Raw genomic sequence first — 16,419 nt, forward strand, 5'->3', positions numbered from 1 at the left:
TCTAGCTCTCCTTCTATACTTCCTTTTGGATAAACAGACATATTAGGCAAGCATTTTGGAGCTTTCACCTAAATAACTACAGGTGGTGAGATAAGCTGCACAATATAATTGACCTTTCAGTATATTGTTGCATACACACCATCTATTTAGCAAATGCCCTTGTTATCAACAGCAGCCTTTTAAACTCACCTGAGCTAACAGGTATGTGAGCTGTTTACTCTGCTGCGCTTAAAATTTCTTTTTTGGTTTGCTACAATGCCTTTTCTGAAACGTTGTCTCCCTCTGCTGGAACACTGACTTCTTTCATTTAATGCCTGCAGACTATAAAAGAGAAACCAACCCAAAAAGTTTGGTTGATTAGTCTGTGGCATTCTTTTAAACTGTTGCTTATGGCGGTCTCTGTGAGCTTCTCAGTGACATTCAGCCATCCAGGTATCCCGCCTGCAGTAGACGGAATGTGGCAATGGAACGCTGGCTGCGCGTGTCATAATAGGCTCTGAGCCTTTATATACCTGCGCACAGCAGCAGCCACCTTCAGTCTGCTGCTGGACAGCCAGCAGCAGCAGCAGCAGCAGGAGAGGTAATTAATCAGCAACCCTCCTGCTAAGGGTAGACAGCTGCTCGTTCCACCCCCCCCCCCGCCTTAATTGGTTCTCCTCCCTTCCAACGGTGTTGAGGCGGGTGGGAACAGCCGGGGGTTGAGGGTACTGTGCTAAAAGAGGTGGAGTTATGCAGATCTAAAACGCGTGGATTGCAGCAGCAGCAAGCCGAAAAGTGCAGGCATGTGAGGGATCTAGAGGTTGACAGCATGTCTTCTTAACGGGAGTCCAGGTGGCCATCTCCACAAATGGACTTTTCAGAATCCTTCGGTGGCACCGTAGTCGGAAACCAATTCTGGTTATCGCTTCTCGGCCTTTTGGCTAAGATCAAGTGTAGTATCTGTTCTTATCAGCTTAATATCTGATACGTCCCCTATCTGGGGACCATATATTAAATGGATTTTTAGAACAGGGAGATGGAAAAAGAGCTTGCTCTGTCCACTCCACGCATTGACCTGGTATTGCAGTATCTCCAGGACCGGTGCACCCCTTCTTTAATGCAGTTTCTAAAATCAGAAAGAATTGAATTCAATGCTTTTTGTTCATTTGGCTTGTTTGTCGGATTTTGGGATGGACTCTTTGGCTTTGCTTTTCTTCTCCTCATTGGATTTTTCATGTTAAAAGTTGCAGAAGCCAGATGACAAGCTCATTTTGGTTCAACTTCAGCAACTGTGCATTGCATTGCCATGTAATGTAATGCAATGCTATCTATCTAGCTCTCCCTCTATACTTCCTTTTGGATAAACAGACATATTAGGCAAGCATTTTGGAGCTTTCACCTAAATAACTACAGGTGGTGAGATAAGCTGCACAATATAATTGACCTTTCAGTATATTGTTGCACACACACCATCTATTTAGCAAATGCCCTTGTTATCAACAGCAGCCTTTTAAACTCACCTGAGCTAACAGGTATGTGAGCTGGTTACTCTGCTGCGCTTAAAATTTCTTTTTTGGTTTGCTACAATGCCTTTTCTGAAACGTTGTCTCCCTCTGCTGGAACACTGACTTCTTTCATTTAATGCCTGCAGACTATAAAAGAGAAACCAACCCAAAAAGTTTGGTTGATTAGTCTGTGGCATTCTTTTAAACTGTTGCTTATGGCGGTCTCTGTGAGCTTCTCAGTGACATTCAGCCATCCAGGTATCCCGCCTGCAGTAGACGGAATGTGGCAATGGAACGCTGGCTGCGCGTGTCATAATAGGCTCTGAGCCTTTATATACCTGCGCACAGCAGCAGCCACCTTCAGTCTGCTGCTGGACAGCCAGCAGCAGCAGCAGGAGAGGTAATTAATCAGCAACCCTCCTGCTAAGGGTAGACAGCTGCTTGTTCCACCCCCCCCCCCCCCCGCCTTAATTGGTTCTCCTCCCTTCCAACGGTGTTGAGGCGGGTGGGAACAGCCGGGGGTTGAGGGTACTGTGCTAAAAGAGGTGGAGTTATGCAGATCTAAAATGCGTGGATTGCAGCAGCAGCAAGCCGAAAAGTGCAGGCATGTGAGGGATCTAGAGGTTGACAGCATGTCTTCTTAACGGGAGTCCAGGTGGCCATCTCCACAAATGGACTTTTCAGAATCCTTGGGTGGCACCGTAGTCGGAAACCAATTCTGGTTATCGCTTCTCGGCCTTTTGGCTAAGATCAAGTGTAGTATCTGTTCTTATCAGTTTAATATCTGATACGTCCCCTATCTGGGGACCATATATTAAATGGATTTTTAGAACAGGGAGATGGAAAAAGAGCTTGCTCTGTCCACTCCACGCATTGACCTGGTATTGCAGTATCTCCAGGACCGGTGCACCCCTTCTTTAATGCAGTTTCTAAAATCAGAAAGAATTGAATTCAATGCTTTTTGTTCATTTGGCTTGTTTGTCGGATTTTGGGATGGACTCTTTGGCTTTGCTTTTCTTCTCCTCATTGGATTTTTCATGTTAAAAGTTGCAGAAGCCAGATGACAAGCTCATTTTGGTTCAACTTCAGCAACTGTGCATTGCATTGCCATGTAATGTAATGCAATGCTATCTATCTAGCTCTCCCTCTATACTTCCTTTTGGATAAACAGACATATTAGGCAAGCATTTTGGAGCTTTCACCTAAATAACTACAGGTGGTGAGATAAGCTGCACAATATAATTGACCTTTCAGTATATTGTTGCACACACACCATCTATTTAGCAAATGCCCTTGTTATCAACAGCAGCCTTTTAAACTCACCTGAGCTAACAGGTATGTGAGCTGGTTACTCTGCTGCGCTTAAAATTTCTTTTTTGGTTTGCTACAATGCCTTTTCTGAAACGTTGTCTCCCTCTGCTGGAACACTGACTTCTTTCATTTAATGCCTGCAGACTATAAAAGAGAAACCAACCCAAAAAGTTTGGTTGATTAGTCTGTGGCATTCTTTTAAACTGTTGCTTATGCCGGTCTCTGTGAGCTTCTCAGTGACATTCAGCCATCCAGGTATCCCGCCTGCAGTAGACGGAATGTGGCAATGGAACGCTGGCTGCGCGTGTCATAATAGGCTCTGAGCCTTTATATACCTGCGCACAGCAGCAGCCACCTTCAGTCTGCTGCTGGACAGCCAGCAGCAGCAGCAGCAGCAGGAGAGGTAATTAATCAGCAACCCTCCTGCTAAGGGTAGACAGCTGCTCGTTCCACCCCCCCCCCCCCGCCTTAATTGGTTCTCCTCCCTTCCAACGGTGTTGAGGCGGGTGGGAACAGCCGGGGGTTGAGGGTACTGTGCTAAAAGAGGTGGAGTTATGCAGATCTAAAACGCGTGGATTGCAGCAGCAGCAAGCCGAAAAGTGCAGGCATGTGAGGGATCTAGAGGTTGACAGCATGTCTTCTTAACGGGAGTCCAGGTGGCCATCTCCACAAATGGACTTTTCAGAATCCTTGGGTGGCACCGTAGTCGGAAACCAATTCTGGTTATCGCTTCTCGGCCTTTTGGCTAAGATCAAGTGTAGTATCTGTTCTTATCAGTTTAATATCTGATACGTCCCCTATCTGGGGACCATATATTAAATGGATTTTTAGAACAGGGAGATGGAAAAAGAGCTTGCTCTGTCCACTCCACGCATTGACCTGGTATTGCAGTATCTCCAGGACCGGTGCACCCCTTCTTTAATGCAGTTTCTAAAATCAGAAAGAATTGAATTCAATGCTTTTTGTTCATTTGGCTTGTTTGTTGGATTTTGGGATGGACTCTTTGGCTTTGCTTTTCTTCTCCTCATTGGATTTTTCATGTTAAAAGTTGCAGAAGCCAGATGACAAGCTCATTTTGGTTCAACTTCAGCAACTGTGCATTGCATTGCCATGTAATGTAATGCAATGCTATCTATCTAGCTCTCCCTCTATACTTCCTTTTGGATAAACAGACATATTAGGCAAGCATTTTGGAGCTTTCACCTAAATAACTACAGGTGGTGAGATAAGCTGCACAATATAATTGACCTTTCAGTATATTGTTGCACACACACCATCTATTTAGCAAATGCCCTTGTTATCAACAGCAGCCTTTTAAACTCACCTGAGCTAACAGGTATGTGAGCTGGTTACTCTGCTGCGCTTAAAATTTCTTTTTTGGTTTGCTACAATGCCTTTTCTGAAACGTTGTCTCCCTCTGCTGGAACACTGACTTCTTTCATTTAATGCCTGCAGACTATAAAAGAGAAACCAACCCAAAAAGTTTGGTTGATTAGTCTGTGGCATTCTTTTAAACTGTTGCTTATGGCGGTCTCTGTGAGCTTCTCAGTGACATTCAGCCATCCAGGTATCCCGCCTGCAGTAGACGGAATGTGGCTATGGAACGCTGGCTGCGCGTGTCATAATAGGCTCTGAGCCTTTATATACCTGCGCACAGCAGCAGCCACCTTCAGTCTGCTGCTGGACAGCCAGCAGCAGCAGCAGCAGCAGGAGAGGTAATTAATCAGCAACCCTCCTGCTAAGGGTAGACAGCTGCTCGTTCCACCCCCCTCCCCGCCTTAATTGGTTCTCCTCCCTTCCAACGGTGTTGAGGCGGGTGGGAACAGCCGGGGGTTGAGGGTACTGTGCTAAAAGAGGTGGAGTTATGCAGATCTAAAACGCGTGGATTGCAGCAGCAGCAAGCCGAAAAGTGCAGGCATGTGAGGGATCTAGAGGTTGACAGCATGTCTTCTTAACGGTAGTCCAGGTGGCCATCTCCACAAATGGACTTTTCAGAATCCTTGGGTGGCACCGTAGTCGGAAACCAATTCTGGTTATCGCTTCTTGGCCTTTTGGCTAAGATCAAGTGTAGTATCTGTTCTTATCAGTTTAATATCTGATACGTCCCCTATCTGGGGACCATATATTAAATGGATTTTTAGAACAGGGAGATGGAAAAAGAGCTTGCTCTGTCCACTCCACGCATTGACCTGGTATTGCAGTATCTCCAGGACCGGTGCACCCCTTCTTTAATGCAGTTTCTAAAATCAGAAAGAATTGAATTCAATGCTTTTTGTTCATTTGGCTTGTTTGTCGGATTTTGGGATGGACTCTTTGGCTTTGCTTTTCTTCTCCTCATTGGATTTTTCATGTTAAAAGTTGCAGAAGCCAGATGACAAGCTCATTTTGGTTCAACTTCAGCAACTGTGCATTGCATTGCCATGTAATGTAATGCAATGCTATCTATCTAGCTCTCCCTCTATACTTCCTTTTGGATAAACAGACATATTAGGCAAGCATTTTGGAGCTTTCACCTAAATAACTACAGGTGGTGAGATAAGCTGCACAATATAATTGACCTTTCAGTATATTGTTGCACACACACCATCTATTTAGCAAATGCCCTTGTTATCAACAGCAGCCTTTTAAACTCACCTGAGCTAACAGGTATGTGAGCTGGTTACTCTGCTGCGCTTAAAATTTCTTTTTTGGTTTGCTACAATGCCTTTTCTGAAACGTTGTCTCCCTCTGCTGGAACACTGACTTCTTTCATTTAATGCCTGCAAACTATAAAAGAGAAACCAACCCAAAAAGTTTGGTTGATTAGTCTGTGGCATTCTTTTAAACTGTTGCTTATGGCGGTCTCTGTGAGCTTCTCAGTGACATTCAGCCATCCAGGTATCCCGCCTGCAGTAGACGGAATGTGGCAATGGAACGCTGGCTGCGCGTGTCATAATAGGCTCTGAGCCTTTATATACCTGCGCACAGCAGCAGCCACCTTCAGTCTGCTGCTGGACAGCCAGCAGCAGCAGCAGGAGAGGTAATTAATCAGCAACCCTCCTGCTAAGGGTAGACAGCTGCTCGTTCCACCCCCCCCCCCCCCGCCTTAATTGGTTCTCCTCCCTTCCAACGGTGTTGAGGCGGGTGGGAACAGCCGGGGGTTGAGGGTACTGTGCTAAAAGAGGTGGAGTTATGCAGATCTAAAACGCGTGGATTGCAGCAGCAGCAAGCCGAAAAGTGCAGGCATGTGAGGGATCTAGAGGTTGACAGCATGTCTTCTTAACGGGAGTCCAGGTGGCCATCTCCACAAATGGACTTTTCAGAATCCTTGGGTGGCACCGTAGTCGGAAACCAATTCTGGTTATCGCTTCTCGGCCTTTTGGCTAAGATCAAGTGTAGTATCTGTTCTTATCAGTTTAATATCTGATACGTCCCCTATCTGGGGACCATATATTAAATGGATTTTTAGAACAGGGAGATGGAAAAAGAGCTTGCTCTGTCCACTCCACGCATTGACCTGGTATTGCAGTATCTCCAGGACCGGTGCACCCCTTCTTTAATGCAGTTTCTAAAATCAGAAAGAATTGAATTCAATGCTTTTTGTTCATTTGGCTTGTTTGTCGGATTTTGGGATGGACTCTTTGGCTTTGCTTTTCTTCTCCTCATTGGATTTTTCATGTTAAAAGTTGCAGAAGCCAGATGACAAGCTCATTTTGGTTCAACTTCAGCAACTGTGCATTGCATTGCCATGTAATGTAATGCAATGCTATCTATCTAGCTCTCCCTCTATACTTCCTTTTGGATAAACAGACATATTAGGCAAGCATTTTGGAGCTTTCACCTAAATAACTACAGGTGGTGAGATAAGCTGCACAATATAATTGACCTTTCAGTATATTGTTGCACACACACCATCTATTTAGCAAATGCCCTTGTTATCAACAGCAGCCTTTTAAACTCACCTGAGCTAACAGGTATGTGAGCTGGTTACTCTGCTGCGCTTAAAATTTCTTTTTTGGTTTGCTACAATGCCTTTTCTGAAACGTTGTCTCCCTCTGCTGGAACACTGACTTCTTTCATTTAATGCCTGCAGACTGTAAAAGAGAAACCAACCCAAAAAGTTTGGTTGATTAGTCTCTGGCATTCTTTTAAACTGTTGCTTATGGCGGTCTCTGTGAGCTTCTCAGTGACATTCAGCCATCCAGGTATCCCGCCTGCAGTAGACGGAATGTGGCAATGGAACGCTGGCTGCGCGTGTCATAATAGGCTCTGAGCCTTTATATACCTGCGCACAGCAGCAGCCACCTTCAGTCTGCTGCTGGACAGCCAGCAGCAGCAGCAGCAGCAGGAGAGGTAATTAATCAGCAACCCTCCTGCTAAGGGTAGACAGCTGCTCGTTCCACCCCCCCCCCGCCTTAATTGGTTCTCCTCCCTTCCAACGGTGTTGAGGCGGGTGGGAACAGCCGGGGGTTGAGGGTACTGTGCTAAAAGAGGTGGAGTTATGCAGATCTAAAACGCGTGGATTGCAGCAGCAGCAAGCCGAAAAGTGCAGGCATGTGAGGGATCTAGAGGTTGACAGCATGTCTTCTTAACGGGAGTCCAGGTGGCCATCTCCACAAATGGACTTTTCAGAATCCTTGGGTGGCACCGTAGTCGGAAACCAATTCTGGTTATCGCTTCTCGGCCTTTTGGCTAAGATCAAGTGTAGTATCTGTTCTTATCAGTTTAATATCTGATACGTCCCCTATCTGGGGACCATATATTAAATGGATTTTTAGAACAGGGAGATGGAAAAAGAGCTTGCTCTGTCCACTCCACGCATTGACCTGGTATTGCAGTATCTCCAGGACCGGTGCACCCCTTCTTTAATGCAGTTTCTAAAATCAGAAAGAATTGAATTCAATGCTTTTTGTTCATTTGGCTTGTTTGTCGGATTTTGGGATGGACTCTTTGGCTTTGCTTTTCTTCTCCTCATTGGATTTTTCATGTTAAAAGTTGCAGAAGCCAGATGACAAGCTCATTTTGGTTCAACTTCAGCAACTGTGCATTGCATTGCCATGTAATGTAATGCAATGCTATCTATCTAGCTCTCCCTCTATACTTCCTTTTGGATAAACAGACATATTAGGCAAGCATTTTGGAGCTTTCACCTAAATAACTACAGGTGGTGAGATAAGCTGCACAATATAATTGACCTTTCAGTATATTGTTGCACACACACCATCTATTTAGCAAATGCCCTTGTTATCAACAGCAGCCTTTTAAACTCACCTGAGCTAACAGGTATGTGAGCTGGTTACTCTGCTGCGCTTAAAATTTCTTTTTTGGTTTGCTACAATGCCTTTTCTGAAACGTTGTCTCCCTCTGCTGGAACACTGACTTCTTTCATTTAATGCCTGCAGACTATAAAAGAGAAACCAACCCAAAAAGTTTGGTTGATTAGTCTGTGGCATTCTTTTAAACTGTTGCTTATGGCGGTCTCTGTGAGCTTCTCAGTGACATTCAGCCATCCAGGTATCCCGCCTGCAGTAGACGGAATGTGGCAATGGAACGCTGGCTGCGCGTGTCATAATAGGCTCTGAGCCTTTATATACCTGCGCACAGCAGCAGCCACCTTCAGTCTGCTGCTGGACAGCCAGCAGCAGCAGCAGCAGCAGGAGAGGTAATTAATCAGCAACCCTCCTGCTAAGGGTAGACAGCTGCTCGTTCCACCCCCCCCCCCCCGCCTTAATTGGTTCTCCTCCCTTCCAACGGTGTTGAGGCGGGTGGGAACAGCCGGGGGTTGAGGGTACTGTGCTAAAAGAGGTGGAGTTATGCAGATCTAAAACGCGTGGATTGCAGCAGCAGCAAGCCGAAAAGTGCAGGCATGTGAGGGATCTAGAGGTTGACAGCATGTCTTCTTAACGGGAGTCCAGGTGGCCATCTCCACAAATGGACTTTTCAGAATCCTTGGGTGGCACCGTAGTCGGAAACCAATTCTGGTTATCGCTTCTCGGCCTTTAGGCTAAGATCAAGTGTAGTATCTGTTCTTATCAGTTTAATATCTGATACGTCCCCTATCTGGGGACCATATATTAAATGGATTTTTAGAACAGGGAGATGGAAAAAGAGCTTGCTCTGTCCACTCCACGCATTGACCTGGTATTGCAGTATCTCCAGGACCTGTGCACCCCTTCTTTAATGCAGTTTCTAAAATCAGAAAGAATTGAATTCAATGCTTTTTGTTCATTTGGCTTGTTTGTCGGATTTTGGGATGGACTCTTTGGCTTTGCTTTTCTTCTCCTCATTGGATTTTTCATGTTAAAAGTTGCAGAAGCCAGATGACAAGCTCATTTTGGTTCAACTTCAGCAACTGTGCATTGCATTGCCATGTAATGTAATGCAATGCTATCTATCTAGCTCTCCCTCTATACTTCCTTTTGGATAAACAGACATATTAGGCAAGCATTTTGGAGCTTTCACCTAAATAACTACAGGTGGTGAGATAAGCTGCACAATATAATTGACCTTTCAGTATATTGTTGCACACACACCATCTATTTAGCAAATGCCCTTGTTATCAACAGCAGCCTTTTAAACTCACCTGAGCTAACAGGTATGTGAGCTGGTTTCTCTGCTGCGCTTAAAATTTATTTTTTGGTTTGCTACAATGCCTTTTCTGAAACGTTGTCTCCCTCTGCTGGAACACTGACTTCTTTCATTTAATGCCTGCAGACTATAAAAGAGAAACCAACCCAAAAAGTTTGGTTGATTAGTCTGTGGCATTCTTTTAAACTGTTGCTTATGGCGGTCTCTGTGAGCTTCTCAGTGACATTCAGCCATCCAGGTATCCCGCCTGCAGTAGACGGAATGTGGCAATGGAACGCTGGCTGCGCGTGTCATAATAGGCTCTGAGCCTTTATATACCTGCGCACAGCAGCAGCCACCTTCAGTCTGCTGCTGGACAGCCAGCAGCAGCAGCAGCAGCAGGAGAGGTAATTAATCAGCAACCCTCCTGCTAAGGGTAGACAGCTGCTCGTCCCCCCCCCCCCCGCCTTAATTGGTTCTCCTCCCTTCCAACGGTGTTGAGGCGGGTGGGAACAGCCGGGGGTTGAGGGTACTGTGCTAAAAGAGGTGGAGTTATGCAGATCTAAAACGCGTGGATTGCAGCAGCAGCAAGCCGAAAAGTGCAGGCATGTGAGGGATCTAGAGGTTGACAGCATGTCTTCTTAACGGGAGTCCAGGTGGCCATCTCCACAAATGGACTTTTCAGAATCCTTGGGTGGCACCGTAGTCGGAAACCAATTCTGGTTATCGCTTCTCGGCCTTTTGGCTAAGATCAAGTGTAGTATCTGTTCTTATCAGTTTAATATCTGATACGTCCCCTATCTCGGGACCATATATTAAATGGATTTTTAGAACAGGGAGATGGAAAAAGAGCTTGCTCTGTCCACTCCACGCATTGACCTGGTATTGCAGTATCTCCAGGACCGGTGCACCCCTTCTTTAATGCAGTTTCTAAAATCAGAAAGAATTGAATTAAATGCTTTTTGTTCATTTGGCTTGTTTGTCGGATTTTGGGATGGACTCTTTGGCTTTGCTTTTCTTCTCCTCATTGGATTTTTCATGTTAAAAGTTGCAGAAGCCAGATGACAAGTTCATTTTGGTTCAACTTCAGCAACTGTGCATTGCATTGCCATGTAATGTAATGCAATGCTATCTATCTAGCTCTCCCTCTATACTTCCTTTTGGATAAACAGACATATTAGGCAAGCATTTTGGAGCTTTCACCTAAATAACTACAGGTGGTGAGATAAGCTGCACAATATAATTGACCTTTCAGTATATTGTTGCACACACACCATCTATTTAGCAAATGCCCTTGTTATCAACAGCAGCCTTTTAAACTCACCTGAGCTAACAGGTATGTGAGCTGGTTACTCTGCTGCGCTTAAAATTTCTTTTTTGGTTTGCTACAATGCCTTTTCTGAAACGTTGTCTCCCTCTGCTGGAACACTGACTTCTTTCATTTAATGCCTGCAGACTATAAAAGAGAAACCAACCCAAAAAGTTTGGTTGATTAGTCTGTGGCATTCTTTTAAACTGTTGCTTATGGCGGTCTCTGTGAGCTTCTCAGTGACATTCAGCCATCCAGGTATCCCGCCTGCAGTAGACGGAATGTGGCAATGGAACGCTGGCTGCGCGTGTCATAATAGGCTCTGAGCCTTTATATACCTGCGCACAGCAGCAGCCACCTTCAGTCTGCTGCTGGACAGCCAGCAGCAGCAGCAGCAGCAGGAGAGGTAATTAATCAGCAACCCTCCTGCTAAGGGTAGACAGCTGCTCGTTCCACCCCCCCCCCGCCTTAATTGGTTCTCCTCCCTTCCAACGGTGTTGAGGCGGGTGGGAACAGCCGGGGGTTGAGGGTACTGTGCTAAAAGAGGTGGAGTTATGCAGATCTAAAACGCGTGGATTGCAGCAGCAGCAAGCCGAAAAGTGCAGGCATGTGAGGGATCTAGAGGTTGACAGCATGTCTTCTTAACGGGAGTCCAGGTGGCCATCTCCACAAATGGACTTTTCAGAATCCTTGGGTGGCACCGTAGTCGGAAACCAATTCTGGTTATCGCTTCTCGGCCTTTTGGCTAAGATCAAGTGTAGTATCTGTTCTTATCAGTTTAATATCTGATACGTCCCCTATCTGGGGACCATATATTAAATGGATTTTTAGAACAGGGAGATGGAAAAAGAGCTTGCTCTGTCCACTCCACGCATTGACCTGGTATTGCAGTATCTCCAGGACCGGTGCACCCCTTCTTTAATGCAGTTTCTAAAATCAGAAAGAATTGAATTCAATGCTTTTTGTTCATTTGGCTTGTTTGTCGGATTTTGGGATGGACTCTTTGGCTTTGCTTTTCTTCTCCTCATTGGATTTTTCATGTTAAAAGTTGCAGAAGCCAGATGACAAGCTCATTTTGGTTCAACTTCAGCAACTGTGCATTGCATTGCCATGTAATGTAATGCAATGCTATCTATCTAGCTCTCCCTCTATACTTCCTTTTGGATAAACAGACATATTAGGCAAGCATTTTGGAGCTTTCACCTAAATAACTACAGGTGGTGAGATAAGCTGCACAATATAATTGACCTTTCAGTATATTGTTGCACACACACCATCTATTTAGCAAATGCCCTTGTTATCAACAGCAGCCTTTTAAACTCACCTGAGCTAACAGGTATGTGAGCTGGTTTCTCTGCTGCGCTTAAAATTTATTTTTTGGTTTGCTACAATGCCTTTTCTGAAACGTTGTCTCCCTCTGCTGGAACACTGACTTCTTTCATTTAATGCCTGCAGACTATAAAAGAGAAACCAACCCAAAAAGTTTGGTTGATTAGTCTGTGGCATTCTTTTAAACTGTTGCTTATGGCGGTCTCTGTGAGCTTCTCAGTGACATTCAGCCATCCAGGTATCCCGCCTGCAGTAGACGGAATGTGGCAATGGAACGCTGGCTGCGCGTGTCATAATAGGCTCTGAGCCTTTATATACCTGCGCACAGCAGCAGCCACCTTCAGTCTGCTGCTGGACAGCCAGCAGCAGCAGCAGCAGCAGGAGAGGTAATTAATCAGCAACCCTCCTGCTAAGGGTAGACAGTTGCTCGTTCCACCCCCCCCCGCCTTAATTGGTTCTCCTCCCTTCCAACGGTGTTGAGGCGGGTGGGAACAGCCGGGGGTTGAGGGTACTGTGCTAAAAGAGGTGGAGTTATGCAGATCTAAAACGCGTGGATTGCAGCAGCAGCAAGCCGAAAAGTGCAGGCATGTGAGGGGTCTAGAGGTTGACAGCATGTCTTCTTAACGGGAGTCCAGGTGGCCATCTCCACAAATGGACTTTTCAGAATCCTTGGGTGGCACCGTAGTCGGAAACCAATTCTGGTTATCGCTTCTCGGCCTTTTGGCTAAGATCAAGTGTAGTATCTGTTCTTATCAGTTTAATATCTGATACGTCCCCTATCTGGGGACCATATATTAAATGGATTTTTAGAACAGGGAGATGGAAAAAGAGCTTGCTCTGTCCACTCCACGCATTGACCTGGTATTGCAGTATCTCCAGGACCGGTGCACCCCTTCTTTAATGCAGTTTCTAAAATCAGAAAGAATTGAATTCAATGCTTTTTGTTCATTTGGCTTGTTTGTCGGATTTTGGGATGGACTCTTTGGCTTTGCTTTTCTTCTCCTCATTGGATTTTTCATGTTAAAAGTTGCAGAAGCCAGATGACAAGCTCATTTTGGTTCAACTTCAGCAACTGTGCATTGCATTGCCATGTAATGTAATGCAATGCTATCTATCTAGCTCTCCCTCTATACTTCCTTTTGGATAAACAGACATATTAGGCAAGCATTTTGGAGCTTTCACCTAAATAACTACAGGTGGTGAGATAAGCTGCACAATATAATTGACCTTTCAGTATATTGTTGCACACACACCATCTATTTAGCAAATGCCCTTGTTATCAACAGCAGCCTTTTAAACTCACCTGAGCTAACAGGTATGTGAGCTGGTTACTCTGCTGCGCTTAAAATTTCTTTTTTGGTTTGCTACAATGCCTTTTCTGAAACGTTGTCTCCCTCTGCTGGAACACTGACTTCTTTCATTTAATGCCTGCAGACTATAAAAGAGAAACCAACCCAAAAAGTTTGGTTGATTAGTCTGTGGCATTCTTTTAAACTGTTGCTTATGGCGGTCTCTGTGAGCTTCTCAGTGACATTCAGCCATCCAGGTATCCCGCCTGCAGTAGACGGAATGTGGCAATGGAACGCTGGCTGCGCGTGTCATAATAGGCTCTGAGCCTTTATATACCTGCGCACAGCAGCAGCCACCTTCAGTCTGCTGCTGGACAGCCAGCAGCAGCAGCAGCAGCAGGAGAGGTAATTAATCAGCAACCCTCCTGCTAAGGGTAGACAGTTGCTCGTTCCACCCCCCCCCGCCTTAATTGGTTCTCCTCCCTTCCAACGGTGTTGAGGCGGGTGGGAACAGCCGGGGGTTGAGGGTACTGTGCTAAAAGAGGTGGAGTTATGCAGATCTAAAACGCGTGGATTGCAGCAGCAGCAAGCCGAAAAGTGCAGGCATGTGAGGGATCTAGAGGTTGACAGCATGTCTTCTTAACGGGAGTCCAGGTGGCCATCTCCACAAATGGACTTTTCAGAATCCTTGGGTGGCACCGTAGTCGGAAACCAATTCTGGTTATCGCTTCTCGGCCTTTTGGCTAAGATCAAGTGTAGTATCTGTTCTTATCAGTTTAATATCTGATACGTCCCCTATCTCGGGACCATATATTAAATGGATTTTTAGAACAGGGAGATGGAAAAAGAGCTTGCTCTGTCCACTCCACGCATTGACCTGGTATTGCAGTATCTCCAGGACCGGTGCACCCCTTCTTTAATGCAGTTTCTAAAATCAGAAAGAATTGAATTCAATGCTTTTTGTTCATTTGGCTTGTTTGTCGGATTTTGGGATGGACTCTTTGGCTTTGCTTTTCTTCTCCTCATTGGATTTTTCATGTTAAAAGTTGCAGAAGCCAGATGACAAGCTCATTTTGGTTCAACTTCAGCAACTGTGCATTGCATTGCCATGTAATGTAATGCAATGCTATCTATCTAGCTCTCCCTCTATACTTCCTTTTGGATAAACAGACATATTAGGCAAGCATTTTGGAGCTTTCACCTAAATAACTACAGGTGGTGAGATAAGCTGCACAATATAATTGACCTTTCAGTATATTGTTGCACACACACCATCTATTTAGCAAATGCCCTTGTTATCAACAGCAGCCTTTTAAACTCACCTGAGCTAACAGGTATGTGCGCTGGTTACTCTGCTGCGCTTAAAATTTCTTTTTTCGTTTGCTACAATGCCTTTTCTGAAACGTTGTCTCCCTCTGCTGGAACACTGACTTCTTTCATTTAATGCCTGCAGACTATAAAAGAGAAACCAACCCAAAAAGTTTGGTTGATTAGTCTGTGGCATTCTTTTAAACTGTTGCTTATGGCGGTCTCTGTGAGCTTCTCAGTGACATTCAGCCATCCAGGTATCCCGCCTGCAGTAGAGGGAATGAGGCAATGGAACGCTGGCTGCGCGTGTCATAATAGGCTCTGAGCCTTTATATACCTGCGCACAGCAGCAGCCACCTTCAGTCTGCTGCTGGACAGCCAGCAGCAGCAGCAGCAGCAGGAGAGGTAATTAATCAGCAACCCTCCTGCTAAGGGTAGACAGCTGCTCGTTCCACCCCCCCCCCCGCCTTAATTGGTTCTCCTCCCTTCCAACGGTGTTGAGGCGGGTGGGAACAGCCGGGGGTTGAGGGTACTGTGCTAAAAGAGGTGGAGTTATGCAGATCTAAAACGCGTGGATTGCAGCAGCAGCAAGCCGAAAAGTGCAGGCATGTGAGGGATCTAGAGGTTGACAGCATGTCTTCTTAACGGGAGTCCAGGTGGCCATCTCCACAAATGGACTTTTCAGAATCCTTGGGTGGCACCGTAGTCGGAAACCAATTCTGGTTATCGCTTCTCGGCCTTTTGGCTAAGATCAAGTGTAGTATCTGTTCTTATCAGTTTAATATCTGATACGTCCCCTATCTGGGGACCATATATTAAATGGATTTTTAGAACAGGGAGATGGAAAAAGAGCTTGCTCTGTCCACTCCACGCATTGACCTGGTATTGCAGTATCTCCAGGACCGGTGCACCCCTTCTTTAATGCAGTTTCTAAAATCAGAAAGAATTGAATTCAATGCTTTTTGTTCATTTGGCTTGTTTGTCGGATTTTGGGATGGACTCTTTGGCTTTGCTTTTCTTCTCCTCATTGGATTTTTCATGTAAAAAGTTGCAGAAGCCAGATGACAAGCTCATTTTGGTTCAACTTCAGCAACTGTGCATTGCATTGCCATGTAATGTAATGCAATGCTATCTATCTAGCTCTCCCTCTATACTTCCTTTTGGATAAACAGACATATTAGGCAAGCATTTTGGAGCTTTCACCTAAATAACTACAGGTGGTGAGATAAGCTGCACAATATAATTGACCTTTCAGTATATTGTTGCACACACACCATCTATTTAGCAAATGCCCTTGTTATCAACAGCAGCCTTTTAAACTCACCTGAGCTAACAGGTATGTGAGCTGGTTACTCTGCTGCGCTTAAAATTTCTTTTTTGGTTTGCTACAATGCCTTTTCTGAAACGTTGTCTCCCTCTGCTGGAACACTGACTTCTTTCATTTAATGCCTGCAGACTATAAAAGAGAAACCAACCCAAAAAGTTTGGTTGATTAGTCTGTGGCATTCTTTTAAACTGTTGCTTATGGCGGTCTCTGTGAGCTTCTCAGTGACATTCAGCCATCCAGGTATCCCGCCTGCAGTAGATGGAATGTGGCAATGGAACGCTGGCTGCGCGTGTCATAATAGGCTCTGAGCCTTTATATACCTGCGCACAGCAGCAGCCACCTTCAGTCTGCTGCTGGACAGCCAGCAGCAGCAGCAGCAGCAGGAGAGGTAATTAATCAGCAACCCTCCTGCTAAGGGTAGACAGCTGCTCGTTCCACCCCCCCCCCGCCTTAATTGGTTCTCCTCCCTTCCAACGGTGTTGAGGCGGGTGGGAACAGCCGGGGGTTGAGGGTACT

General features: G+C 45.4%; 12 non-coding genes across 12 annotated transcripts; all 12 read left to right on the forward strand.

The window, feature by feature from the left end:
* Positions 1-900: 900 nt before the first annotated feature.
* On the forward strand, positions 901-1,091 carry LOC141159587 (U2 spliceosomal RNA). Its single transcript, XR_012249591.1, has one exon. It is a non-coding gene; the product is annotated as a U2 spliceosomal RNA (small nuclear RNA).
* A 1,117-nt stretch (positions 1,092-2,208) lies between these two features.
* On the forward strand, positions 2,209-2,399 carry LOC141160588 (U2 spliceosomal RNA). The gene has a single exon (XR_012250343.1). It is a non-coding gene; the product is annotated as a U2 spliceosomal RNA (small nuclear RNA).
* A 1,121-nt stretch (positions 2,400-3,520) lies between these two features.
* Positions 3,521-3,711, forward strand: LOC141160589 (U2 spliceosomal RNA). The gene has a single exon (XR_012250344.1). It is a non-coding gene; the product is annotated as a U2 spliceosomal RNA (small nuclear RNA).
* A 1,119-nt stretch (positions 3,712-4,830) lies between these two features.
* LOC141159411 (U2 spliceosomal RNA) lies at positions 4,831-5,021 on the forward strand. The gene has a single exon (XR_012249418.1). It is a non-coding gene; the product is annotated as a U2 spliceosomal RNA (small nuclear RNA).
* A 1,116-nt stretch (positions 5,022-6,137) lies between these two features.
* LOC141160590 (U2 spliceosomal RNA) lies at positions 6,138-6,328 on the forward strand. The gene has a single exon (XR_012250345.1). It is a non-coding gene; the product is annotated as a U2 spliceosomal RNA (small nuclear RNA).
* A 1,118-nt stretch (positions 6,329-7,446) lies between these two features.
* Positions 7,447-7,637, forward strand: LOC141160591 (U2 spliceosomal RNA). The gene has a single exon (XR_012250346.1). It is a non-coding gene; the product is annotated as a U2 spliceosomal RNA (small nuclear RNA).
* A 1,121-nt stretch (positions 7,638-8,758) lies between these two features.
* LOC141159931 (U2 spliceosomal RNA) lies at positions 8,759-8,949 on the forward strand. Its single transcript, XR_012249925.1, has one exon. It is a non-coding gene; the product is annotated as a U2 spliceosomal RNA (small nuclear RNA).
* A 1,117-nt stretch (positions 8,950-10,066) lies between these two features.
* LOC141159970 (U2 spliceosomal RNA) lies at positions 10,067-10,257 on the forward strand. Its single transcript, XR_012249963.1, has one exon. It is a non-coding gene; the product is annotated as a U2 spliceosomal RNA (small nuclear RNA).
* Positions 10,258-11,375: 1,118 nt separating this feature from the next.
* Positions 11,376-11,566, forward strand: LOC141160592 (U2 spliceosomal RNA). The gene has a single exon (XR_012250347.1). It is a non-coding gene; the product is annotated as a U2 spliceosomal RNA (small nuclear RNA).
* A 1,117-nt stretch (positions 11,567-12,683) lies between these two features.
* LOC141160593 (U2 spliceosomal RNA) lies at positions 12,684-12,874 on the forward strand. Its single transcript, XR_012250348.1, has one exon. It is a non-coding gene; the product is annotated as a U2 spliceosomal RNA (small nuclear RNA).
* A 1,117-nt stretch (positions 12,875-13,991) lies between these two features.
* On the forward strand, positions 13,992-14,182 carry LOC141159971 (U2 spliceosomal RNA). Its single transcript, XR_012249964.1, has one exon. It is a non-coding gene; the product is annotated as a U2 spliceosomal RNA (small nuclear RNA).
* Positions 14,183-15,301: 1,119 nt separating this feature from the next.
* LOC141160594 (U2 spliceosomal RNA) lies at positions 15,302-15,492 on the forward strand. The gene has a single exon (XR_012250349.1). It is a non-coding gene; the product is annotated as a U2 spliceosomal RNA (small nuclear RNA).
* Positions 15,493-16,419: the final 927 nt, after the last annotated feature.

The sequence above is a fragment of the Phyllobates terribilis genome, unplaced genomic scaffold (genome assembly GCF_046119375.1).
Source record: "Phyllobates terribilis strain yellow unplaced genomic scaffold, ASM4611937v1 Scaffold_8__6_contigs__length_399053987, whole genome shotgun sequence".
Classification (NCBI taxonomy): domain Eukaryota; kingdom Metazoa; phylum Chordata; class Amphibia; order Anura; family Dendrobatidae; genus Phyllobates; species Phyllobates terribilis.